This window comes from Geotrypetes seraphini, chromosome 2 (assembly GCF_902459505.1).
Source record: "Geotrypetes seraphini chromosome 2, aGeoSer1.1, whole genome shotgun sequence".
In the NCBI taxonomy this organism is placed as follows: domain Eukaryota; kingdom Metazoa; phylum Chordata; class Amphibia; order Gymnophiona; family Dermophiidae; genus Geotrypetes; species Geotrypetes seraphini.
Window position 1 is genome coordinate 248754076 of NC_047085.1, and position 27391 is coordinate 248781466.

Here is a 27391-nt window from a genome sequence, read left to right on the forward strand (position 1 = left end):
ACAGCAGAGCAGTTCAAAGTCTTAGCTAAGACCCTGATGAAATCATGAAACGCGTCGGTGGGGATTGAGGCAGACCCAGTTTCACAAGCTAAGTAACTGCCATTGCAGCAATTCTTTAATAATGAAAATTATAACTTGTTTAAGCACTTGCACTTTATAAAATATTATGAAACGTTATAAAACAATATAAATACACACTATAATGTTCCTATGAGGACGGCTACCACACGAGTATATGGTGTGGCATTCTGAGGAACTTGTGTGTTGAATTTCACAATTCAGGTGGCCACTTGATGTTCATTAAAAGCATCCCAGCAACACATCCATGATGTATGTTTTGATTTATTGAATAGGAAGTATTCTCCTATTTCTTTCCTGATTAAATCCTTAAATTGCGTATCTTGGGGGAGATCAGCATTAAAATGCCATTGTTTCTGACGTATTAGAGGTTCAGCGATGATCTGAAGTGTGATGGCTGCGTGGTCAGATATGGAAATAGGTAATATGGAGGATTCCATAGTGGATGAACATAAGGAGTTGCTGATTAGGAAGAAATCAATACGAGAATAGGAAAGATGAGGAGGTGAGAAGAAGGTGTATTCTGTTACCAAAGGATAAGAGTGTCTCCAAATATCTATGAGTCTGGTATCTTTGATCAAATTCTGAAGTGCAACCCATGATTTAGGTTTTTTGTATGTGTGAGTGTGTCTTTCACAGTTTGGCTTCAAAACCAGGTTGAAATCACCCCCTAGGATGAAGTGGGAGTTTGTTTCTTCCAGTAGAGATTCATTTAAAGCATGAAAGAAGTCTGGAGAGTCTGTATTGGATCCATAGATGTTAAGTAAGCATAATTGCTGACCAGCACAGTTAAGTGTAACTTTGACCCATCTACCATTTAAATCATTAGAGGCAGTTATTACCGTAACATCAGTTCTTTTCTTGATTAAAGTAAGGACCCCCTCCTTTCTTAGCAATTGCAGCGGAGTAGTATGGTGGTAGTGCCCAATTAAGACTGATTTTACCAGATGCCTCTGTATCTAGATGTGATTCCTGAATCATGATGATGTCTGGGTTTTGTTATTCAAGGTACTTCATAGTTTTCCTCAGTTTAATCTTATTGTTCAAGCCCTTTGCGTTCATAGAAATTATTTTAAGAGACATTGAAACAGAAAAATTTCATATGCAAAACATGGTACAAGATCTCACAAAACAATATAATTGTATTAGAATAACTCATAAATGCTGACTGTAAGAGCCAGTTCCAAGTTAGTGTAAATGCATTTTCAGCAGGGATCTCAAAATTCCTCCTCGAGGGCCGCAATCCAGTCGGGTTTTCAGGATTTCCCCAATGAATATGCATTAAAAGCAGTGCATGCACATAGATCTCATGCATATTCACTGGGGAAATCCTGAAAACCCGACTGGACTGCGGCCCTCAAGGAGGGACTTTGAGACCCCTGATTTACAGAGTAGTGCAAGAAAGAACCCATATCACACTATGAAAATAGAAGTGCTTGGAAAAATGCACGCCAGCAACAATGCAAGTGCAGCTAAGAAGGCTAGAATAGCAAATAAACACAAAGAGCATCTATGAGAGAACAGCACAATGCAGAGAATAGAAAACCACTCTTCAAAGCTAACGGCTATATAAGCTAACAACACAAATCCATGCAGTATGTTTTGCTGAAATAAACAATAAACAAAGTCTTAAGAAGATGCAGCCAGGAATGACACAGCATTTGTCTAATCTACATGTTAATCAAACCTGATTGATGGGGGTAGGTGATCTTTGCTCAATGAAGGTAGCCAGCTCATTTGTATCAATAAAATCTTTAGTTTGATTATTTAAAGTCACTTTCGTCATGGCCGGATAAATCAATCCGAACTTGGCGTTGAGTTGTTTAAGCTGGGGTCTGTAGGACAATAGTTGCTTGTGGCGATGAGCTGTAGTCTTGCTGAGGTCTGGAACAAACAAGATGGTGGCGCCCTCGTGCTTGATCGGAGCTCTGAGTTTAGCACGTTGCATTATTTCCAGAACGTGTTGTTGGTATCTCAGCAATTTGAAGACGACGGGTCTGGGATACCGATCATTAGCATTCCGAAAGGAAGGCACACGATGAGCCCGTTTGATCTCAAACTTCCTGTGAAAAGTGAGAACTAGCAATTTTGGGATCAGCGCTTCGAGGTGTTTAACAAGATCTCGCTCTGGAGTGCATTCCGGTAATCCCAATAATCTAATATTGCATCTATGGGACTTATTGTTGCTTTCCTTCAGATCTTTTTCCAATAAAGATATGCGAGTGATCTGCTTCCGCAGCTCCCCTACATTAGCCGTAGTGGCGTCCATCTTGCCCTCTAGCGTGGTGATCCTCGTCTGTAAAAGTGTGAATTCCCCAGTCAAGGCAGTTAATTTTTCATTAATCTCATCAGTGCCAGCTTTCATATCCGACACCTGTTCTTTTACTTCTCGGAGTTCTGCTAGGATCTCGCGATTGCTATCACCTTCTGCGGAGGATAGCGGCACCTTCAAGGGCGAGGCCAGTTCGGGTTTATGCCTCTTACTCACTTTTTTGTCTGCCATCATCGCCAATATTGAGATGTATTGGATCTATATAACTTTAGTAAAGTTTACAAAGTTTGCCGCACGTAATCCAATCACGATTTGCGGATAGTGGTTTTTATTATTTACGTAAGGTGCAGGAGCTTAGCGGTCAGGCTGCCATTTCCCGCAGGCTCAGCAGCGCCCCCAAATCCCATAATAATTAAGCATTACCTATTAAAACCAGATTCAAAGAAGTGTGCCAAAAGACCTACAGGATCAGTGCAGGGGGTGGGGGCAGATTTAATGTTGTTTTAACTCGAGGTCTGAGAAGGAGTAAAAGTTTAGCTTGTTCATCTGTGGTCAGCTTTAGTAAGGATCTCATGTCAGCTTCTCTTTATGGTAAGCAAGAAGCACTCACAACTTTTCCTGAGCTTCATCAAAGGTGTTGGGTCAAAAGATCAAAACAGGAGGGGATGAGCAGTTGAGGGGGAGGTGTGCCAGAACAAACAGTAAAGTGCTAAACCACTAGCATTATAACACAATAAAATAATATTTCTGTGCAGAATAATATTGATGTTTATGTGCCAATTAGCATCCCAGCACAAGCGCATGATGTATGTATGTGCATTAAAACTCTGTGCCCATCTAGTAACATAGTAAATGACGGCAGATAAAGATCTAAATGGTCCATTCAGTCTGTCCATTAGTTATGCCCATTAAAAATATATGATTAAATTAACTTGTCTCTTCTGTGATATTTCTGGGTCACAGACTAAAGTCTACCTGGTATTTTGCCATAGGTTCCACATACTGAAGTTATCGTCCAAGCTCACTCCAGCCTATCCAACCATCCTGTTTGCAGGATATCTACCTTAAAGTCTGGCCAGCAACATCCTCATGATGCAAGTTAGTGAAGTTCCCATTGATGCCCTCCCCAGTTCATCCTACACCAACTCACCACATACAGGACACAGACCATGCAAGTCTGTCCAGTACTGCCCTTAGTTCTTTAATTTACATTGTTTGTTTTCTATTTAAACAACTAATAATACAGAAAAAGCATTGGTTACCTGTATACCACAGAATTATATATAAAATAGCATTACTTACACACAAAACTTTAATAAATAAAGCTCCTGCATTCTTAGAAAGGCTTTTAATCCCTTATATCCCTACAAGATCTGAAGAAAAATCTTTCCTTTTAGTTCCTTCTATAAGACTCATTTATTCAAGGAGAGATACGATTTTCTCTGTCACGGCCCCTCAAATCTGGAATTCGCTCTCAATTAATATACGGGAAGAAAAATTACTTAGTAAGTTTAAAAGTCTCCTGAAAATATGGCTTTTTAAGGATGCGTTTAATCGAGTCATTTAAAATTTATAAATTCAGAGTACTTTCTAGCGGACTAATAATGCTGTTAAGTGAAAATTGAGCGGGTAACCTTTCCCCATCCTATCGTTTCATTACCTATGCCCTTTTTATTTGTTTATAAATTGTATTTAATCCTTTTTTTTCTTTCTTTCTTTTCACCTGTGTTTGGTTGGTCAGAAGTTGTATTAACTGTCTGGTTTGATTCATGTCTTTTTCTTTTTTTACCCAATTTTATCGGTATTTGTAAATCGCATTGGATGATGATTTTGTGAGCAAATTAAATTTTTAAATAAACTTGAAAACTTAGGGGGAAAAAAAACCTTAAAAAATAAGTATATTCACTAATATTGATGTCCAGACTAGCAGTCAAGTGCCAAAACATTTTTTAATGCAAACTATTGCTGCTTCTGTCCTAGACCTGGGTATGTGTGCTTCCAGTATGTTCTCTCTTGTTCCTACATATTTTTCTCCTGCAGCATATCTGCATACTATTTAGTTACTGCATGAGACAGCAAACTGTTTTCTTTATGCTTGGGTTAGGAAAACACAAGTTGAAAACTTTAGCGCCTGATTCTCACCCGAGGTTACTACATTACCTCCAGAGTCGTTACTCCTTTTTGACAGGGAAGATCCTTGTTAGTCAAAAATCACACACTGGTCTCTCGTTCATCATGCAAGCGTCAGTGTGCCACAATAGCAACATGGAATATAGAACCACAGATCTAAATGTCTATTTTACTGAGGAAGCAAGGCTAACCAGATACCACAGTAATATGTGCATGCAACATACAGGAAAAAAAAAAAATGCGTACTGAAAACATTATCTTTAAATAAGTTATAGCTATTTAATTTGAAGCATTTTTATAAACATGATCTTTTCATAGAAACCTATTTTCAAATTAACATTTCCATAGCTTAAAAGGATGTTTGGTTCTAAAATCAAATCAAAAAAGGAAGAATATTGTCCTAACATACCATACCTTACAAGCAGCAACAGTTCAGAACACTACTGGAGAAAGAATTAGATCCATGGTGTTATATCCTAAAGCCAGCGTCATAGGACTAGAGACACACCCCCACCACTCTCACAATATGTAATTTATTTTTTCTCTCTCTCTCTCAAATCCAGACTTTCTGAAAAGGAAAGTGTATGGATTCTGCAAAAAGAATATATGCTACTACTACTATTAAAGATTGATTACTCCTGTGCACAAAATTTACAAATTCTGCAAGTTTATTAGACAACATTTAAACAATATTTTTTGCTAATTATCATACAGAATTTCAGTACAATTCAATATTTCCATTAATTTATTCTAGAGAAAACAAAGAACCTTCAAAATTTTCCTTCTTAATGACTTTCTTCTAGCATAAGTTCTCAAATTTAACAATGAAAAACCTCTCTGCATCATTCATGGAGCACAATCTCTCTCACCCTTGTGCCCTCCCCCCAGGCAACATCTCTCTCACTCCTGTCCCCCCTAGCCAACATTTTTCTCATCCCTGTCCCCTCCCCAGTCAGCATCTTTCACTCTCTCCCCATTGTCCCCATTCCAGCATTTTACCTCTTCGACACCAATGCCAGGTAATCGTAACCTGCTGCCAGCTCTGCAGGCTTCCCTCTACCGCGCAGTCCCGCCAAAGAAAGAGGAGACAACATCACTGAGGGTGGGACCGCGGTAGAGGGAAGCCTGCACAGCCCACACAGGCTGCACGAAGATGTTTGCAGCAGCGATTTGGGCCACAACGAGGGAGTGCCGGAACAGACTACAAACTCTGCGCGTACTGGAGGTAATTCTGTGGCCCTGGGGAATTCTGAATTGTGCAGTAGCGCAGAATTCTGCCAGGAGTAATTGATGTAGAGTTACCAAAAAATGCACAACACTTTGCAGATATACCGTACATTAAAAACAGTCCCTGCTCCATAACAATGGACAGATGGATACACAAGAGAAATAAGTACAGTAATTGGAGAGAATCAGAGATAAGGGGCAGGATTCTATAAAGGGTGCTCATTTTCTTGATCCTGAGATGCATGTGCAAATAAATTGGGCAATGAGCCAATCAGTGTCAATAAATGGATGCAATCAATTCGTGATATTAATCGGCACCCACTTGGATTTGCATGCATGCTATGCACTATTCTATAACACTGTACCCCCAAACTCCACGGTGCACAACTTAAAAGGGGTGTGGACATGAGAGGGGGCATGAACAGATCAGGGGCATTCAGAAATTTGCACACTGTGTTATAGAACAGTGGTTCCCAACCCTGTCCTGGAGAACCACCAGGCCAATCGGATTTTCAGGATAGCCCTAATGAATATGCATGGAGGAGATTTGCATGCCTGTCACTTCCATTATATGCAAATCTCTCTCATGCATATTCATTAGGGCTATCCTGAAAACCCAATTGGCCTGGTAGTTCTCCAGGACAGGGTTGGGAACCACTGTTATAGAATACCACAGAGGTGTGCCCAAATTGGAAGCCAGTAATTACACCTTTCAACAGGTGTAAATTTGGGCATGGGAATCGGTACTATGAACTGTTCAATAAAGAGCGCTTGACCTGGAGCAGGGATGTCAAAGTCCCTCCTCGAGGGCCACAATCCAGTCAGGTTTTCAGGATTTCCCCAATGAATATGCATGAGATCTATTAGCATACAATGAAAGCAGTGCATGCAAATAGATCTCATGAATATTCATAGGGGAAATCCTGAAAACCTGACTGGCCCTCGAAGAGGGACTTTGACACCCCTGACCTGGAGTATACTTTATAAAAACTGGTGGATGCCAGTTTTTTTCCAGTGCCCAAATCTGGGTGGCATTTACTGGATCTGTGGAGGATAATTTGAGAAAGACTGTCCACATCTACAACTGTGGAATGTGTTCTTCTGTAGTTGCTGGATTTTAGCCAGAACATGTGCAAATTACAGGATACTATAATTTATGTGCATATCTGCATGTTCCATCCATGTTCTGCCCAATCTCCATCCTTGCAAACGCCTACTGCAAAAGTATACACTATCAAAATACGGTGCATACTTTTCTGGTAGTTGGTATTTTCCTCATGGGCCGTTTCTCCAAATGGGTTAACTTTGTGCATACCTTGATGTAAGAGGTGAATTATGTGCATTCCTGCCATCTAAAACTCGATGACTCCTTTTGGATGACTCCAAACTATACAATACCAAACTGAAGGAAAAACGAAAAAACTTCTACTCTAAACTCATTGGCACTGAAAAACCAGACACTAAAAAACTTTTTGAAATCGTAAGAAACCTCACCGACACCAAACTATTTCTCGCCACCCAAGGAAACCAAACTCCCACAGCCACCCAATTAGCGGACTATTTCAAACACAAAATTATCACAACCAGATCCACATTCAACAATTCACGAATCAACTTAGAAGAAATACTAATCAATCCCACAATAGATGAAGCAATCCCAGCAGACAGGATCTGGACAACCTTCCCAAAGATACAATGGTCAGACGTGGACAGGCTTTACAAAAAATACAGCAAATCCTCATGTGACCTGAACAACTGTCCCCCATACTTACTAACTACAGCCTCCACCAAATTTAAAGCCAACCTCACACTATGGCTTCAAACTACACTAAGGGAAGGTCATTTCCCACCGGAACTAGGAGAAATCATAATTACTCCTATCCTAAAAGATCCCAAAGGTCCTATAGACAATCCTACAAACTACAGACCAATCGCCTCAATCCCACTATATATCAAACTAACAGAAGGCCTAGTCGCACAATATCTCTCCAACTTCCTTGAAGACCATCACATACTGCATCCATCCCAATCTGGTTTCAGATCTAACCATAGCACAGAAACGCTACTGATATCACTATTAGACACAGCCCGACAACACCTTAGCAAAGGAAACAAACTACTTCTCATTCAACTCGATCTCTCTGCTGCATTTGACCTAGTTGACCACCCCACACTACTCCAGACACTAGATGCAATAGGAATCTCTGGCAATGTTCACAACTGGTTCCAAGGCTTCCTTAAAACTCGAACATACAGAGTCAAGTCAAAAGAGCATCTATCCGACCCATGGTCAAACCCATGTGGAGTACCACAAGGATCGCCATTATCTCCTATATTATTCAACCTCTTCATAGCATCCCTCGGCATTACCCTAGACGCCCTAAACACAATATCATTCAGCTATGCGGATGATATAACAATCCTCACCCCCTTCAACATACAAGACCCCTTATCAACAAACCACCTGAAAATAATAATGGAAACGGTAGAAAAATGGATGTCAATACATAAACTGAAACTGAACTCGGAAAAAACTAAATTCCTACTACTAGAGAAGGAAAAAAAACCATCATGCACAGAACTGGAATTAAACACAATCAAGTACCCAATGCAAAGCACACTCAAGATCCTAGGAATTCAACTAGACAGAAATTGCACAATGCAGACCCAAATCCACAAAATCATCCAAAGAGCATTCTTCACAATGCGTAACCTAAGAAAAATAAGAAAATTCTTCATCAAGGATCAATACAAGATAGTAGTACAATCCCTAGTTCTAAGCATGGTAGATTACTGCAACAGCCTATACCTATCATGCCCAAACTACATGATAAAACAATTACAGACCGTTCAGAACACGGCCCTCAGACTCATCTATTCCCTCAGCAAATTTGACCACATCACCAATGCTTACCTTGACTCACACTGGCTACCAATAAAAGCAAGATCCCAGTTCAAATTCTACTGTCTACTATACAAAGTAACACACGGAACAGCACCCAGCTACCTAAACAAAAGACTACACCGTAATCTCTCACACAGATTAAGGAGAACTCAAAACCTATTCGCCTACCCTCCTCTCAAAGGTACACGACGCATGAAACTATACGACAGCCTTTTAGCTACACAGGCAGCAAAAATTGACACTACCATTTCCAATCTACTGATCAAATCAATAGACATAAAAGAATTCCGAAAAGAAATCAAAACTCATCTCTTCAAAAAATACTTTCCATCATCTTAACCTCAACATAGCACTAGAAAATACACACACGATCACCCCACCATAACTATACCTAAACATTGTACAACTCTCTTCATCAACCTACTATTCATCTACTATGAGCTCTAAATTTCTCCTGGAAACTTCCAGACTAACAATTGTAACTTGATACATTCCTGATTCTATGTACTGTAATATTCCTGAAATTGTCTAGTCTCTTAATTTGTAATCCGCTTAGAACCGCAAGGCACAAGCGGAATAGAAATCTGTAATGTAATGGAATGGAATGTGTGCCAAGTTGAGCACCCCCCAATCGTTTTGAAACGTTTGCTCCTATGAGTTAGGTTACTCCCTATAATTACCGTATTTTCGCGGATATAATGCGCGCGTTATACGCGTTTTTACGTACCGCGCATACCCTTCGCGCGTTATATGCCTGAGCGCGGTATACAAATTTTTTTTTACATATTTCACACCCCGCCCGACGCCCGATTCATCATCCGGAAGGACGCTCGCACCCCCACCGCTCGCACCCCCACCCCGAAGGACCGCCGACTCCCCGACAATATCGGGCCAGGAGGGAGCCCAAACCCTCCTGGCCACGGCGACCCCCTACCCCCACCTCGCACTACATTACGGGCAGGAGGGATCCTAGGCCCTCCTGCCCTCGACGCAAACCCCCCTCCCCCCAACGACCGCCCCCCCCCAAGAACCTCCGACCGCCCCCCCAGCCGACCCGCGATCCCCCTAGCGACCCCCACGACCCCCCCACCCCCCTTTCCCGTACCTTTGGTAGTTGGCCGGACAGACGGGAGCCAAACCCGCCTGTCCGGCAGGCAGCCAACGAAGGAATGAGGCCGGATTGGCCCATCCATCCTAAAGCTCCGCCTACTGGTGGGGCCTAAGGCGCGTGGGCCAATCAGAATAGGCCCTGGAGCCTTAGGTCCCACCTGGGGGCGCGGCCTGAGGCACATGGGCCCAACCCGACCATGTGCCTCAGGCCACGCCCCCAGGTGGGACCTAAGGCTCCAGGGCCTATTCTGATTGGCCCACGCGCCTTAGGCCCCACCAGTAGGCGGAGCTTTAGGATGGATGGGCCAATCCGGCCTCATTCCTTCGTTGGCTGCCTGCCGGACAGGTGGGTTTGGCTCCCGTCTGTCCGGCCAACTACCAAAGGTACGGGGAAGGGGGGTGGGGGGGTCGTGGGGGTCGCCAGGGGGATCGCGGGTCGGCTGGGGGGGCGGTCGTTGGGGGGGAGGGGGGTTTGCGTCGAGGGCAGGAGGGCCTGGGATCCCTCCTGCCCGTAATGTAGTGCGGGGTGGGGTTAGGGGGTCGCCGTGGCCAGGAGGATTTGGGCTCCCTCCTGGCCCGATATTGTCGGGGAGTCGGCGGTCCTTCGGGGTGGGGGTGCGAGTGGTCCTGCCGAGGGGGGAGAAGAATCGGACGTCGAGGGGGGGCATCAGGCTTTCAGGATGGGGACAGACCTTCAAGGGGGGACAGGACTTCAAGGGGGGATAGGCAGACCTTCAAGGGGGACAGGCAGACCTTCAAGGGGGGACAGGACTTCAAGGGGGACAGGCAGACCTTTAAGGGGGACAGGCAGACCTTCAAGGGGGGACAGGACTTCAAGGGGGACAGGCAGACCGAAGGGAGTGAAAAAGCTATAAAATAAACCCACTAGCGTGTCAATGTGTTGAGAGGAAGAGGTGGTCTGGGAAATTCTGCTGAGAAAACTCCGGGTCGGGACAGCGCACGGAGAGGCGGGGCAGTGCACGGAAAGTCATGGCAGGTGAACGGAGAGTCGGGGCAACCAGAGGAGAGTCGGGGAGGGCGAAAGGAGAGTCGGGGTGGCCAGAGGAGAGTCGGGGAGAGCGAAAGGAGAGTCGGGGAGAGCGAAAGGAGAGTCGGGCAGCATGCGCGGTATACCCATGAGCGCTGTATACAAAAGTTTCCGTACATACAAGTGTGGTTTCTGCGCGCTATACCCGTGTGCGCGTTTTACACGGGTGCGCGTTATATCCGCGAAAATACGGTAAGTCTAAAAAAAGTGGAGATGATATCTAGCCTGGAAATTGATGTGAGGCGGCCTGGGAAAGAATGGATCAAGATTAATAAGAGGAGAGAAACTACAGGGCATAAATTCTGCTTTAATTATGGATAATATTCTTCTGGAATCTAAATTGGAAAGGGTTGAAAACACTGATGGCTAATAATTTGAGATTTCTGAATTTTCCTCATCATACATTGATTTCTTCAAAAACGTTAAAACAGTATTATCTATAAGCATTACATTTTGTTTGTATGTCTCTCTCCCTGTGAATGTTATAAATTTTTTTATATCTCAGGTTTGATTAACATATTGGGAGGTAATTCTTTGGACTTAATTATAGGGAGTAACCTAGAACCATTTTTCTATGTTTCTAGGTTACTCTCATAATTAAAGCAGAATTTTTTTGCAGTATAGTATGTGCAGACTATTTTGACCCCAATGTGATTTTGGTACTTCGTATCACAGTGCCCAGAAAGGGTTTGTTTTGGAGGGTTTTTTGCATGATTAATTGGTAGATTCTAACAAAGTTTACAAGTTGTGTGGTTTTCAGGAAGACCAGGCATATCTTTGTAACACATTTGTGACTCTTCATGCAGACTGAGAAGTCGAAACACAGTCGTCAAATCTCAGGGCTCCTTTTATCAAGCCACGTTAGCGGTTTAACGCACGTAATAGCGCGCTAAACCACGGGACGTGCTAGCCGCTACCGCCTCCTCTTGAGCAGGTGGTAGTTTTTGGCCAGCGCGGGGGTTAACGCGTGATGAAAAGTCACGCTCGTTAACCCCGCTAGCGCGGCTTGATAAAAGGAGCCCTTAGAGTTCCATTGGAAGTATTGAAGTTATTACAAGAACTGTTTTGCACCTTGTGGTCATCTACTGTATTTTATATGGTTGGCTGGCTGAAATCTAGACATGAACATTTATACCAGCTATAGGGATGCTGTGATTGCACATTACATGTAGGCATATTTCCTGCCACTTGTGCTAGTATTCTTTATAGAATAGGCTTTAATTAGGCATCAGCTTATTCTCTTATGTTAGGCATATAGAATTTTCCTCAAGATTTAGGGGGATATGAGAGATTCATGGTCACTGGCATAGAAAAGGTGGGCGGTGGCACCCTCCTAGCCCTCTTCTCCACCCACTCCTTCCCCGCCCCCCGCCACATGCACCCATTCCCTTCCCCTCTATCTGTTTAGCTTCCCCAGTGCGAGCAGCATCTCCAACTTGCTGCCCGCGCTGGCATCGACTCTCCTTCTGACATCACTTCCTAGTCGCAGGACCCGGAAGTAACATCAGAGGGGAGCGCTGAGGCCAGCACGAGCAGCAGGTTGGAGCTGCTGCTGGTGAATAGCTAGAGTTATGGTGGGGGGAATGAAGGTACGCGTGTGGTGGAGGAGGAGTGGGGGGACGGAGAAATGCTGGTGCCCCCACCAAGAAGGCACACAGGGTACACTTAAAATGTCCTGGATTTATGGCTTGCTCATGTTTTGGAGCCACTGACATTTCACCCAAATTCCTGTTCCTGGTGTAAGCAAATTTTGGAAATGTCTGTAATGCGGGGTGTACTCCTAAAACGTGTCAACATTTTTAAATTATACTTTCTATCTTATAAGCTTGGGAGGAGAACACAAACCAGAGGATTAGATGTCTTTACTCGATTTCCTTTAGATTCACTTTGAACCAATTCTCTGTGTGTGTATAAAGCCCTCTTGTAGGCTTTCTTAATAATCTTTTGAGGATAACCTCTCTGATGGAACCGGGATTCCAAGCCATTGCCTTGATATTTGAAATCCTTCACAGAGGAACATATTTTCCTCACCCGCAAGAACTGTCCTGTAGGGATATTGTCTCGTAGAATCTTAGGATGATAACGTCTGTAAAGAAGCAGATACACACTGTTTAGTGTGCAAGACACAAGTCCAGGACATTTTAAGTGTGACCAATGCAGATTTGTAGTATTACTTAAAGTACACAATAATTCAGGAGGGAACATATCCCTCCGCAGAGTTTTATGCGGTATATAAATTTTTAAATAAATAAATGTGCTCATCTATAAGAAACAAAGACTAATCTATGAATGGAATACTATGGCCCCCCCCTATGGGCTAAACCAGTGTTCTTCAGCCTTTTTACACCCATGGACCGGCGGAAATAAAATAATTATTTTGTGGACCGGCACTGGTTTGCCGACCGGCAGTTGAAGAACACCGAGCTAAGTCGTGGGCCAGACCCTGCCCATCTCCGCCCAATCTTCGTCCCAGACCCCGCCCCATAATAGTACTAATTGTAACACTATTTTTTCCATTCAAATTTCATACATACACACAATATAATCTTATTAAAAAAACATAATGGTTAACCACAAAATTAAACTACACAAAGTACACTGTATGCTTTTCAACATTCATTCCTACCAGAACACAGATAACCCCCTATGCAAATATGGGACCAAACACTAAAAGTACTAATATATAGAAACAAATCCTACGATGCAAGACTCTACATGCAGACTGGATGCACCATTCAGGTCTTTATTTGCTGTCATTTACTATGTAAATTTCAAATAGCACTAATTTAAGTTCCTTGTACCTCTAAAAGGAAAGGGGCTGCCCCTATGAAGCGCACAAAACTAATCTTGACCCACCAGAATACAAGGAAACAGCCTCAGGATCAAACACAAAAAGGTAGCACTATAAGCCTTATTTTCTATCTCAGGGTCCAATTTTGGTTACTTAAGGGGGAAAAGAGATTAAACTTAAGACCCTGATCTGAATGGAAACACATTTTTGCTTATTACTAAATGAAGAAAATATATTACTAAAAAAAACCAAACAACACTTATTCTAGCATTATTTGGGGCTACCTGAGAAGCTTTCAGGAGCTAAACAGTTCCCCAACCTCACCCAAACATACAACATATATAATACACCAAACCGAATTTTACAGAAGGCAAAAAGGGCATTACCCTACTTTTGATAGGGTCAGAATTAAGATGTTGGCACCTATAGACAAGGCTGGGCAACGAAGATCATACATAAAGCACTGTCCTGACCTAAACCAACAAAATAGACTCCATTCACCCCATTCGTGCCTTTTTAAATGCTGTTGCCTACAGTTTTTTAAAGCAGAAATTAGTAAGGAGCAGAAAACAGCAACTGTACCACACTAAAGTGTTAACTTTTTTAAAAAGTTGTACATCTACCGCTAAAAAAGAGAAAAATAATAGCCAAGTACTCACTCCACTTACTTGCTAACCGCCCCACAAAGACTCCATCATGGAAACTAGACTCCATCTCCTCCCAGTGCATCAAAACCATCACAACTCTCCCACTCCCATCTTCTCATTGGCTGATCCACGGTCCCACAACTAATCCGCAACTCAGAGATGCTGATCCGCAGTCCCACAACTCAGAGAGGACCGTTCTTCCATTACCTTGTTTCTCTCCCTCGCCCCAACCCCCCCAGGAGAAAAGGAAAGTTTTTATATCGCGGACTGGCAGGAAATTTTTACAGACCAGCGGTTGAAGAACACTGGGCTAAACCAGGAAATAGAATGGCCCTCTAGTTAAAAAAGGAAGGGAGATGTCAGCAGTAGTGCTGCCCGATTCACGATTCAAATCGAATTACCAATTCACTTTGGGTGAATCGATTTTAAATAAATAAATAAATCGGCCTCCCAATTCAGTGACTGACCCTCCTCCCTTGCCCACTAAAGCAGGAGCGGCAGCGCTGCCTCTTTCTGCTGCTCCTGTTTTAGAGGGCGAGGGGGTAGGGTCAGTCGGGAAGTGCTGCGGTGTCTGGCTTCCCCCTGGCCTCCTGCGCATCTATTTACCTCATTTCAGCAGCCTGCAGAGAGGATCGCTTGTGCTAGCGATCTCTGCAAGCTACTATAGGCCTTCAGAGCTGTTTCCTCTGCCGCAATCCTGCCTCTGATGTCAGAGGAGGGGCGGGACTGCGGCAGAGGGAATACAGCTCCCAAGACCTATAGCAGCTTGCAGAGATCGCTAGCACAAGTGATCCTCTCTGCAGGCTGCTGAAATGAGGTAAATGAATGTGCGGGAGGTCAGGGGGAACACGTAGGCCTTCAGGAGGGACAGGCAGGCCTTCAAGGGTGAGGTGCAGGCCTTCAGGGGGGAAAGATGCCAGACCTCCGGGGAAGGGAAGAGAAATGGAAAGGGAGGACAGAGATAGAAGATGGATGGTTAGCATGGAGAAAGAAGAAAGGAGATCCTGGCAAGCAAGTTATCAGAAGACAACCAGAGCCTGGGACCAACAATATTTGAATAATGACCAGACAATAAAAGGTAGAAAAAATAATTTTATTTTCTGTTTTGTGATTACAATATGTCAGATTTGAAACGTGTATCTTGCCAGAGCTGGTGTTAGACCGCAAACGTGAGCTAGGATTTAACAGAGAGAGGAAAAGTCTTTTTTGTTTACACCACAGCACCAGTGTGGTTAGGAGAAGGCAAAGGGGATGAAGAGGCTATAAAAGGGGTGAAGAGGCTATAAAATAAACCCACCAGGATGTTTGAAAAAAACACCTAATTGGGCAGGAAAATCGAATTGAAAAATCAATTCAATAGGCTGAATTAAATCAAAAAAATTTTTCCTGAATCGGGCAGCACTAGTCAGCAGGATTAAGATATGGACAGCAATGCATCAAGGGGGATAACCTCAGTCTTTCTTTTTAAAGGCTGGTGGCTTTTTTGTCAGTTACAACTCCTGGTGAATGAGAAGTCAGGATCAGGTAAGTGGAAACCTGAGTGGTGTGCTGCCTAAATTTTATATTCTCGTATTATTAACAATGATGATAGTAGTTTGATTTCTTATGATGTGAATATAATTATTAGGAATTTGGGTTTTTGGAATGAATATTGATTGAGTTTTATGAAATTTGCAGCTACTATGAAATTCCTCTTGAAGAAGCAGTCTCAGCGAAACTCAGCCAGAGTTGGGGAATTTAAATAAGAAAGGGGGAGTTTATTGAAGATTTATTTGCACATGAACTAGTTTTTTCACAATTTTTGTATGAGCATATGGAGTAATTGGAGCATACATTGTGGAGACCAGTCTTAAGGAACCAACACTCTTCAACACTTTTTTTAATACCTAAACTTATGAACATTTAAAAAGTTACAAAGATAGAGACACAGATGAGGTACGTTTCAGATAAGTAAGTAGTAGTTTTTTATGCTCATCAGGATCAGAATGTAAATTGATTTTTGTTGTTGAGGTATTGGTAATGCCATTTTATCCAGCTTTAGTATTAAAATATGAATAACTGCAGGAATGTATAGCTCTCCCTCCATATTCGCGGGGGTTAGGTGCAAGCCGGCCCGTGAATTACAAAAAATCGCAAATACGTTTTTTGGCCGGCTCTGTCCCGTCCCCACCTCCCTCCTGCTTCCCCGGATCTTATCTGGTGGTCTAGCGGTGACAAGGGGCAGGCGCGATCTTCCTATGCTCCTGCCCCGTGCAGAGCCGTCATCAAAATGGCTGCCGTGAGTTCCTGTTGTAGTCTGGAGACTAGAACGGGAACTCACGGCAGCCATTTTGATGACAGCTCTGCACGGGGCAGGAGCATAGGAAGATCGCTCCTGCCCTGCGTCACCGCTAGACCACCAGGTTAGATCCGGGGAGGCTTGGACAGCCTAAAAATAGAGGAAAACTTAGAGAAAAAAAATCACAAATAACCGAATCCGCGGATACTGAGGGAGAAGTGTGATGCAGTGATTGTTCCTGAATCTACTGACCTTTACTATATGACCTTTAAGCTGGAACACTGAGCACACATGATATTAAAAAATATATTTTTCATATACATTGAGTGATATTGGCTTAGGGGTTAAAGTCCCAGCCTCTGGTGCACAAGTTTAGGGTTCAAATCTTAGGCCATCATTAGAGAGCAAAAACTTTTTTCTTTACTCCTAAAACCAACTTTATTTAGGTTTTCATTTTCATTACTTTGTGGTTTAAGTATGGCCTTTTATTGAACAGACGCTAGTTTTGAGCATTCAGATTTAAGGGTGTCTGATTAAAAATTGGGAATGAATTTGTATAAATAAATTTTACTATCCACATTAATCAAAGAAATAGGCCAATAAATATCCACAAGAGACAGGTCCTTCCCTAGTTTTGGAACCACTATTATTCTAGCTTCTGCAAAAGTATCATAGCCAGTACCTTCAATATAGAACTGTTGATAAGCCTGACACAAAAGCGGTATCAGCTCTTATTTTAAAGCCTGGTAGGAAGAAGTCTACACTAAAACCATCTGGCCCAGGAGACTTATTCAAAGGCAACGCACTTAATGCATCCTGCATTTCCTCCATTGTAATCTCTGCTTCTAGAAGATAATTTTGTATCTCTGATAAAACGGTGCTGCAAACTATTTTATAAGGAACTCAGCTGCTGCTTTGTTGGTTGTTCACCTAAAGCACATAAGGAATGATAAAAGTTTATAAACTGTGCCAAAATTTCCTTATCCACACTACCTGGCACCCCCCTTCCTGCTGTTACCAAATGAGATACCAGCACCCCATTCCTTTTACTCCTGAAGTACAAAAGCCTTCCTTACTTATTATACTCTGCATACTACTACACTCCATAAAAAGCCAGCTGGTCCTGTGCATGTTTACTACTCGCAAATATATGTGAACAAACTGATTGCAGCTAATGTTTGTATCAAGACCTCAAACACCCAAGGCACTACTTAATTCGTTTCATGTCCTTACTGGGGTGACGTGTTCATCATCGGTCTTGTTTAATCTTTAATGCAGGCTATACCCTAATGCATCTATGTGGTGCTATAAAAGATTTTAAGAAGAGCACTTAACTTCTAGCCCGATGGCTACCCAGCCGTTTCACTGGCATGTTTCCTCAGGGGCTGTTACTCTTCACTCTCGTATTGTTTATTTGCAATACTACAGAGGCTCGCCCCACACTATTTGTGTTGTATGACTAGTTGAACAAACTATTTTTCCATATATCAATTTGGACATGTTTACTACTCAACATATTATACAGATACCTTAGCTTCTACAAATCTAAAGAAAGTACCCCATTGCCAGCTTGCAAAAAACTACATTCCAAATCCCTCATTTCCTTCTCTAGTCTTCCTAACTCTTCACTCTGTGGCTTCCATGCCACTGAATAGCTTATTATGGAACCTCGAATTGTGGTTTTAAGTGCATCCCACCAGGAACGTATAGCAGTTTTTCCTACCCTATTAAACACACAATAATCAGTTATAGCTTGTCTATCATAGTCCACAAAACCAGGCCCATGCAGCAAAGATTTGTTAAGCCTCCAAAATGACTATGCTGCATTTGGCATATCACAATCTAATTCTAGCTGTACTGCTGCATGGTCAGATATTGTTGTGGCAAACTTAACATCTATGGGACAAGATTGTTCGGTACTAAAAAGTAATTTATGCGTGAATGATTATTATGCGGAAGTGAAAAAAACAACAACGTATAGTTCAACTCAGTTGGATGCTACAACCACCATCATTCAGCCCTAATCCTTTAATCATACTTTGGAAGACAATCCTGCTATTAGACTTATTAACTGAGCAAATGAACTTTCTGTCTATGATATGACTAATTGCCAAATTAAAGTCTCTACCAATAATCAGGGATTTAACTTTACCAATATATTAGATAAATTTGTAAAGAAAGATGGGCAGTCCACAGAGGAAATGAGAGCCGGCGTGGTTAAAAGGTGAAGTGAAAGAGACTATTAGAGCCATAAAAGCATCCTTTAAAGAATGGAAAATGGATCCAAATGAAGAAAATAAGAAGAAACACAAGCACTGGCAAGTTAGATGCAAAACATTGATAAAGACAGCTAAGAAAGAATATGAAGAGAAACTTGCAAAAGAGGCAAAAACTCATAGCAATACTTTTAGGTACAACAGAAGCAGAAACCTGTGAGGGAATCTGTGGGACCGTTGGATGATCAAGGAGCATAAACCAACAACAAATAGCTCCGATTCCCCAACATTAAGCGCAATAGAAGATAGCAGCCATCCAAAGACTTATTGAGGACCTAAACGCCAAGCAGCGAAGACTTATGGACCAACACCGCGATGCCCCCGTGACACCCCGTCGAGGAGGCAAAATAAACCACACCCACAAGCGACGCAGCTTGATGTGCTCAGCATCCGTTAAATGGGTCTCTTGTAAACAGGCTATATCTGATCGATAACACTGTAGAGCAGCCAAGATTTTGGAGTAGCTGTTATTTATCATACCTCCATTCCCCTCCAACCTAATACCTCCAATTTATCTGCCACCGCCCTTGCTGAAACTCTTCCATTTTCCATTAAACTCTCCCACACTTTCAATTTTCTTCTTATCTACCTTCCTCCTCCAGTAAACAAAACTTCACTCTCAACTCTTATTTCTACTATATCAGAATTCAATATTAATTATCCAGACTCCATTATCCTCGGAGACTTCAATATTCACTTTAACTTACCCAACCATCACAATACTTCTGAACTCCTAACTCTGATCTCTGACCTTTCATTAACTCCTCTCTTCTCCTCGCCCACCCACACGGCTGGCAATACAATAGACATGATTTTTTGCCCTATATCTACTTCCTATCTATTCCAAAATTTCCAATTCCACCCTATACCCTGGTCTGACCACTTCCTTATTAACTGGCAACTAGACTCCTCTTCATCCTTAGGAATTGTCCAAAAACAAAATAAAAAAGATACTTACACAATCCGTAATACTAACAAAATCACTCTTACAGCTATCTAGAACCACTTCAATCTAAACCTCACAGATTTTTCTTCTCTTCCTCTAGACGAACAAACTTCCCTCTGGTATACTTCCACTAAAACTCTATTAGATTCTTTGACACCCCAACAAGAAAAAAAGAAAATTACTCCAAACCTGACCCATAAAAAACAACCCTGGTATAACGAAAATCTTACTCTTCTGCGCAGACAACTTCGCTCCATAGAGCATAAATGGCGAAAAACCAACCTTCATAATTTCCTAGTTCTATACCGAGAAAAATCCTCTTGCTATAAAAAAGCCATTCAACAAGCCAAAAAGGAATATTTCGCCAAACTTATTATCTCCACCCGCAATTCTTCAACACTTTTCAATCTTGCTCAATCCCTTTCAAAATATTCTACAAAAAAACTACCCCTAACTACCTCTCCCTCTGCAACCGAACTAATAAATTTCTTTGACAACAAAATCAAGAATATCAGAACACACTTCGGACCCCCCTCTTCCGCTCCTTCTTCCCATATTCCCAATGATTCCTCTACTCTATCATTCAGCACCTTTTCTACATTTAAAATGCCCTCATTAACTAATTTGCTTCCCATATTGCAATCTCTCAATACTTCTAACACTCCCTTGGAAAGTATTCCTCCTTTTCTCCTTAAAAAATTCTTCTCTTTCTTTGGTCCATATCTCTGGGAAATGATATCCAAGTCACTTTCCAACTCTTCAGTTCCTTCGGTATGGAAAACAGCACTTGTCTTTCCAAAAATTAAACATCACAATTTAGACCCTTCCCTTCCAGCAAACTACCACCCAATTGCCAATCTTCCTCTAATATCCAAACTAACAGAAAAAATCATTCACACTCAACTGTCAGAATTCATTGAGAAAACCTTTGCTTTACATCCCTGCCAAACTGGCTTTCGTTCTTCGCATTCAACGGAATTATCTCTGCTAGGCCTTATTTCAACCATACACTACTATCATGATCACCAAAAATCTGTCCTTCTTATCTCACTCGACCTTTCTGCAGCCTTTGACACCATTGACCATTCTCTTCTCATAAACAGACTCAAGGAGTGCGGTGTCACAGGATCTGCACTGTCATGGTTCTCATCTTATTTTCAAGAGCGCAGTTTCAAAGTCCATGCTAGGAACGAAACCTCTCCCTCTATATCACTAACGTACGGTGTCCCGCAAGGTTCCATTCTCTCCCCATTACTATTTAATATATTCCTATCTCCTCTCTTAATCTTAGCTCAATCTATTGGATTCACGATCTTTGCCTATGCAGACATACAACTTCTTCATCCAATCAATACTTCTAATATTTCTGATATAAAAGATATAAACAACAAACTGGACACCATAAACGATTGGCTTTATTCTAATAAACTTTCTCTTAATATAGATAAATCTCGTGGTCTCCTATTTTCAACTAAAAATCCAGAATTTCTCCCAGAAAAATTTCCATTAAATCCATCCCAATTCAAATGGAGACAAAAATAAAACTCTTAGGAGTTACCATTGATAAAGATCTATCATTTCATGACCATATCAGTTCGATTGTAAAAACATGTTTTTATAAACTCCGCATAATTCGCTCATTGACTTCAATTTTGGAAACCGAATCTATCAAAATTCTTGTCCATTCTTTGATTATTTCCCACTTAGATTACTGTAATTCCCTTCTCAATGGCCTCCCTCAAAAAGAAATTCGACGCCTTCAACTAATACAAAACACCGCAATAAAACTCATCTACAACCTAGGCAAATATGATCACGTTACGCCAGCTCTGAAAGATGCACACTGGCTTCCCGTGATGCATCATATCACTTACAAAATCATCCTGACATTCAAAATAAAATCTTCTCACCTGCCGTTATACCTTCACAAACTCCTCATTCCTCAATGCTCTACTCGAACTCTGAGATCTACAAATCAAAATCTCTTAGTGATTCCGTCCATAAAAGAGTTCTATTACACACGAAAAATAAATTTTGCGGTTTCTGCCCCGACATTGTGGAATTCTCTTCCACAACTACTTCGTGACGAACAACATCTCGACAAATTTAAGAAAAGCCTGAAGACTTTTTTATTTCGTGATGCATTCAATACTATTTAGACTCTTCTCTAGTATCAAATTTCTTTCATACTGCTTTATTTCTTATAAAAAAAAAAAAAAAAAAAATTTTCCCCACCCAATATGTTTTACTCCTAACTCCTCTTTCTCCTTTTTCTTTCTACAATGTAACTTTACCCTCCCACTCCCTTTTATCCTCACTGTCAAGTTAGTCTTGTTAATGTCTTTAATGTTCACTATATACTTTGCAAATTATTTAATATTTCTTCATTGTTTCTATTCTTTTTTGTTTTTTAAATCTAATGTAAACCGGCCAGATATTTGCTTGATGGTCGGTATATTAAAATCTAATAAACTTGAAACTTAATCGGTGAAGCAATGTCCCCTACATTCCATGAAGTAAGCTTAAAAGGGGTACTCAGCTACTAGGTAGGTAGAAAGAAAGAAGCCATTGTATAGGAGAAAGACACTGAAAGCCTTCTCCAGGGTAACAAATACCATAATGAAAACACAGCTTGAAAGGTACAAAGGAATGGTACCAGTAGCCCAGTAAACCAGACACAATAGCGACTGAAGAAGGACTGCCCCCCCCCCCAACCTCAACCCATCCCATCCCAAAACTTACTACTCACCCTCCCAAGATAGCCCCCACCCTCAACAAACCCAAACCTACAGAGCTTGTCTGCCCCACCTAGGCAGACCAGAACAACGGAGTCACTCTCTGATATGAGCAGTGCCAAACACACCCGAGAGAAGTGCCGATGGCATTCTTGTAAGGCTGGAGAATAGTCTTGGTAAAGCCGGATCAGGCCCCCATCATAGCATAGGGTATTCTTTTTTAGCTTGTATTGCCGCATCAATTCGGCCTTATGTACATAATTGTGGATCTTAAAGATGACCACCCAGGCATGTGTACGATCTTCTGCTCTCCTGCCCAGGCGGTGCACTCATTCAAGTCTCAAAGGCCCCTTGCCGGCTGGCAACTGAAGTTCCATCTGGAGCCAGGACTCTATGGTGGACAGGAGACGAGAGTCGGAGACAGCCTCAGGCAGGCCCACCAGCCAGAGGTTATCCCTCTGGGAACGGCTCTCAAGATCGTCGAGTTTTTCGGCTTGATGCTGTAATTGCTCCCGGAGGGAAAGCAGATCTGCCGCGGACAAGGTGTGCGCATCCTTGACCAGTGCCACCAGTCTCCAACTCACTGGTACACCTGGTCGTCTCGGTAAGAAGGGTTTCCAGGGAGGTAAGCTGCCCCAATAGGTGCTCAAATCTGGAGTCCAGGGCATGCAACACCAATGCTGATAGTGCCTCAATATGTGCTTCAGAAAGAAGAAACGCGGAGCCCGATTCCGCCACCGCCATCTTCGGGTCTGGTTTCTGAGACCTCATGTCTTTTTCTTTTCGTGTTGCCTTCCCACTCATAGCTGGGCTTAAATGGTGGACAAACCTGTGCATACACCACGCCAATCACAATTCCGATGATTCAGGCACTAGATGAGGCTAGATGAGGAGGGAAAGGACCCGGGGCTCCAGAGCTCGAGCAAGACACATCCCGTTCCACTCAGCACATCACGTGACTGATAGAAACAATTATAAAAAATAAAATTATGCAACACGTAGACAAACATGATTTAATGAGATGGAGTCAGAATGGGTTCAACCGAGGGAGATCTTGCCTCACAAATTTGCTTGATTTCTTTGAAGGTGTGAATAAACATGTGGATGAAGGTGAGCCATTTGATATAGTATATCTAGATTTTCAGAAAGTTTTTGATAAAGTTCTTCATGAGAGGTTCCTGAGAAAATTAAAGTACCATGGGTTATTTGGCAAAGTTCAGTTGTGGATTAGGAATTGGTTATCGGATAGAAAACAGAGGGTAGGGTTAAATGGTCATTTTTCTCAATGGAGAGTAAATGGTGGAGTGCCACAGGGGTCTGTACTGGGACTGATGCTATTTAACTTATTTATAAATGATCTGGAAATTGGAATGGCAAGTGAGGTGATTAAATTTGCAGATGACACTAAACTGTTCAAAGTTGTTAAAACGCATGCGGATTGTGAAAAATTGCAGGCGGACCTTAGGAAACTGGAAGACTGGGCATCCAAATGGCAGATGAAATTTAATGTGGACAAATGCAAAGTGATGCACATTAGGAAGGATAACCTGAATCACAGTTACCGGATGCTAGGGTCTACCTTGGGGATTGGCGCCCAAGAAAAGGATCTGGGTATCATCGTAGACAATACGATGAAACCTTCCGCCCAATGTGCAGCGGTGGCCAAAAAAGCAAACAAGATGTTAAAAATTATTAAAAAAGGGATGGTTAACATTAAAACTAAGAATGTTATACTACCCCTGTATCGCTCCATGTTGCAATACTCATCTGGAGTATTGCGTTCAATTCTGGTCTCCTTATCTCAATAAATAAAAGAAAGATATAGCAGCACTAGAAAAGGCTCAGCAACCAAGATGGTAAAGAGGATGGAACTCCTCTCATATGAGGAAAGACTAAAATGGTTAGGGCTCTTCAACTTGGAAAAGAGAAGGCTGAGGGGAGATATGATTGAAGTCTACAAAATCCTGAGTGAAGTAGAACAGGTATAAGTGGATCGATTTTTTTTTTTCACTCTGTCAAAAATTACAATGACTAGGGAACACTCGATGAAGTTACAGGGAACTACTTTTAAAATCAATAGGAGGAAATTTTTTTCACTCAGAGAATAGTTAAGCTCTGGAAAGCATTTCCAGAGGATATTGTAAGAGCGAATAGCGTAGCTGGTTTTAAGAAAGGTTGGGACAAGTTCCTGGAGGAAAAGTCCATAGTCTGTTATTGAGAAAGACATGGGGGAAGTGTCTGCTTGCCCTGTATCGGTAGCATGGAATATTGCTACTCCTTGGGTTTTGGCCAGGTATTAATGACCTGGATTGGCCACCGTGAGAATGGGCTACTAGGCTTGATGGACCATTGGTCTGACCCAGTAAGGCTATTAAGTTCTTATGTTCTTATTATGAGCATATATAGTACAAATTGTTAAATTCTTCTCTCCACACCTGAGTTGCAGAATGAGCCAATAGCCTTCATTATCAGATTGCTGAAATATAAAGGCCATACCGTTTTTTGCCTAGTGCTGAAGAGGCTGCCCCAAAATTATAATCCTTACGATGCAGCAGTTTCATTGATAGAAAGTCCAGATGCATTTCCTGTAGTAAATAAACATCAGGCAAATGCTGCACATATAACCAAACTTTCTGTGGCTTATAAGGATTCCTTATGTCTTTTACATTTATGGAAAATATTGTAAGCAAATGTGCCATATAAATGCAAGCTCGCAAACCAGTTAAGCAGGAGAGTGAATTTATTAAACTAATCAAGAGTTAAGGAATAATCATACTGAATTTGAGAATTTAAAAAGACTACATTAGGAGTTTCAAACAACAAAAAAGTCAATAACAGTGTTTTTTAGATTTTTCAATAATAGTAAGTTTAGTAGGCATAAATTCATGATAGCATGGGAATCTGATATGGGGCCTCAGTTTACCAAATCTGAATGGAAAAGAATATTTATAGAGGTATCTAAATCCTCTAGATGTGTTCTAATTAAGGAAAATGCATATAAAGTTCTCACACGTTGGTATTGTACTCTTGATCAAATTTGTGCAATGTATCCCCAGATTGCTACTGATGTTTGCTGGAGATGATTGGCTGCTAAGGTACATTTTTTCATATTTGGTGGTCCTGTAATCTTATACAATATTTTTGATCTTCTGTCATTAAGTATATGTCTAGGGGGTTGGGTTTTTCTGTACACTTAGATCCAAAAGCATGTTTATTAGGTCTTTATAATAGCAAGGGATATCAATGGCAAAGACGACTTAAATGTTTATGCTATGCTGCAGCTAATGTATGATTGCCTTAAAATGGAAAGTCAATAGGCCCTAACATACAAGATTGGTGTATGAAACTGATTGCATTAAAAGCATTGGAACAGTTAACAGATAAACATCAAGGTCATTATGACCCTGCCAATGATCTATGGATACGATTGGACTTGATATTACAGTTTTCTAGCCAGGATTGTTAAAGATTATTATTTAAAATGTAATGATACGAGGATGTTAAATTTCAAAAGCTGTGTCAATGATCTGGATATACTAGTGAGATGATCTAGTGCAGTGTTATTTAACTGCCAGTCCATGGACCGGTGCTGGTCCGCAGAAATTTTCTTCCGGTCCACGCAGGGCCAGCGAGATCAGGGGAACTCTGATGTTTTGCCTGCAACAGCACTAGTAACATCAGCACAGCGATTTGCTTAGGCAGCCTTGGGTCGTTTGATGGGACGCGCTGCCTCCGAGGAAAGAGGAAGTTGCATCATCAGGGGCTGCGACTCAGCAAAAGCCCCAAGGCTGCCTAAGTGAATCACTGCAATGACGCTACTGACACTGCTGCAGGCAAGTACTGGGCTGGGAAGCTGCTGGATAAAGGGAGAGCTGCTACTGGACCTGGAGGGAAGGAGAAGGAAAGTTGCTGCTGGGAGGGGAGGAGGGAAAGGGAAGGGGAGAAAGTTACTACTGGACAGAGGAGGAAAAAGGAAGGAGACACCTGGCAGGGAGATTAGAGGGAAAGGGGTCAGGGTGGAATGGAGAGATCAGATGATGGAAAGGGGAGAGAGAGGAATGAGAAAGTAGAGAGAGATTGATGCTGGGAAGGGGGTCAGCAGATAAATAAGGAGACGGGGAGAAAGATGCTAGATCTGGTTTAGGAGAGATAAAAATGGAGAGCAGAATGAATCATGTAAAAAGGAGAGAGGGGGCGCAAGCTGGATAAAAAGGGGAGAGGGGCATAGAAAGAAGGCAGATACCATGGTAGGGGTGAAGGCAGACAGTGAATGGAAGGAGCAGATGCTGGATTGAAGAGACAGAGAGGGAAGACGCTGGAAGGAAAAGAGTGAAAAGAAGATGAAAGCAGAAACCAGAGACAACAAAAGGTAGAAAAAAATAATTTTATTTCTATTTTGTGATTAGAATATATCAGATTTGAAATATATATCCTGCTAGAGCTGGTGTTAGACATAACTGGGCCTGCAAAGCCCAGTCAGTGTTTCTTTAGCTTCCAGCTGGCTTAAGATTCTCTCTGACCAGGGGGCAGTTGCCCTAGTGGCACTCCTCTAACACTAGTCCTGTCATGTGTGACTGCGGTATTCTGTTAGCATGATATTTCTGTGTAACATTCTGTAATAATTTGGCTTATTCAGCTTTCTTGATAGTAAAGGGGATATATGTGAAGGGGAGGGGAGACAGGGGTTTTGTTGATCCTTGCTCTGTATTATTTGTATTTATAAAATGACAATTGTACAGAATATTGTTTCTTTTTATACTTTAATAAAATACGTTCAATATAAAATCATAACTATTTGAGGCTTGTGTGGATGGGATCAGATGGTTTGCAGGGACCAAGCTCGCAGGACAGGTTTTTATTTCAGTCTTAGTAGTCTGCCGGTCCACAAAATAATTATTTTATTTCTGCCGGTCCATAGGTGTAAAAAGGTTGAAGAACACCTGATTAT

The 27391-nt window shown here is 41.9% G+C and overlaps 1 protein-coding gene across 6 annotated transcripts in view; it reads right to left on the bottom strand.

Annotated features, from left to right (window-relative positions):
- Window positions 1-27391, bottom strand: part of LOC117353588 (pyrimidine-specific ribonucleoside hydrolase RihA-like) — an 88762-nt gene that overhangs the window by 58384 nt on the left and 2987 nt on the right. For 2 of the 6 annotated variants that reach the window (XM_033929710.1, XM_033929712.1), the window contains exon 2: window positions 12802-12856. The exons of 3 other annotated variants lie outside the window; for them this stretch is intronic. The gene's annotated coding sequence lies outside the window, so the exon portion shown is untranslated. Of the gene's footprint in view, window positions 1-12615; window positions 12765-12801; window positions 12857-27391 lie in introns of those variants that run through there. One more of the 6 variants, XM_033929715.1, reaches the window with a different exon arrangement.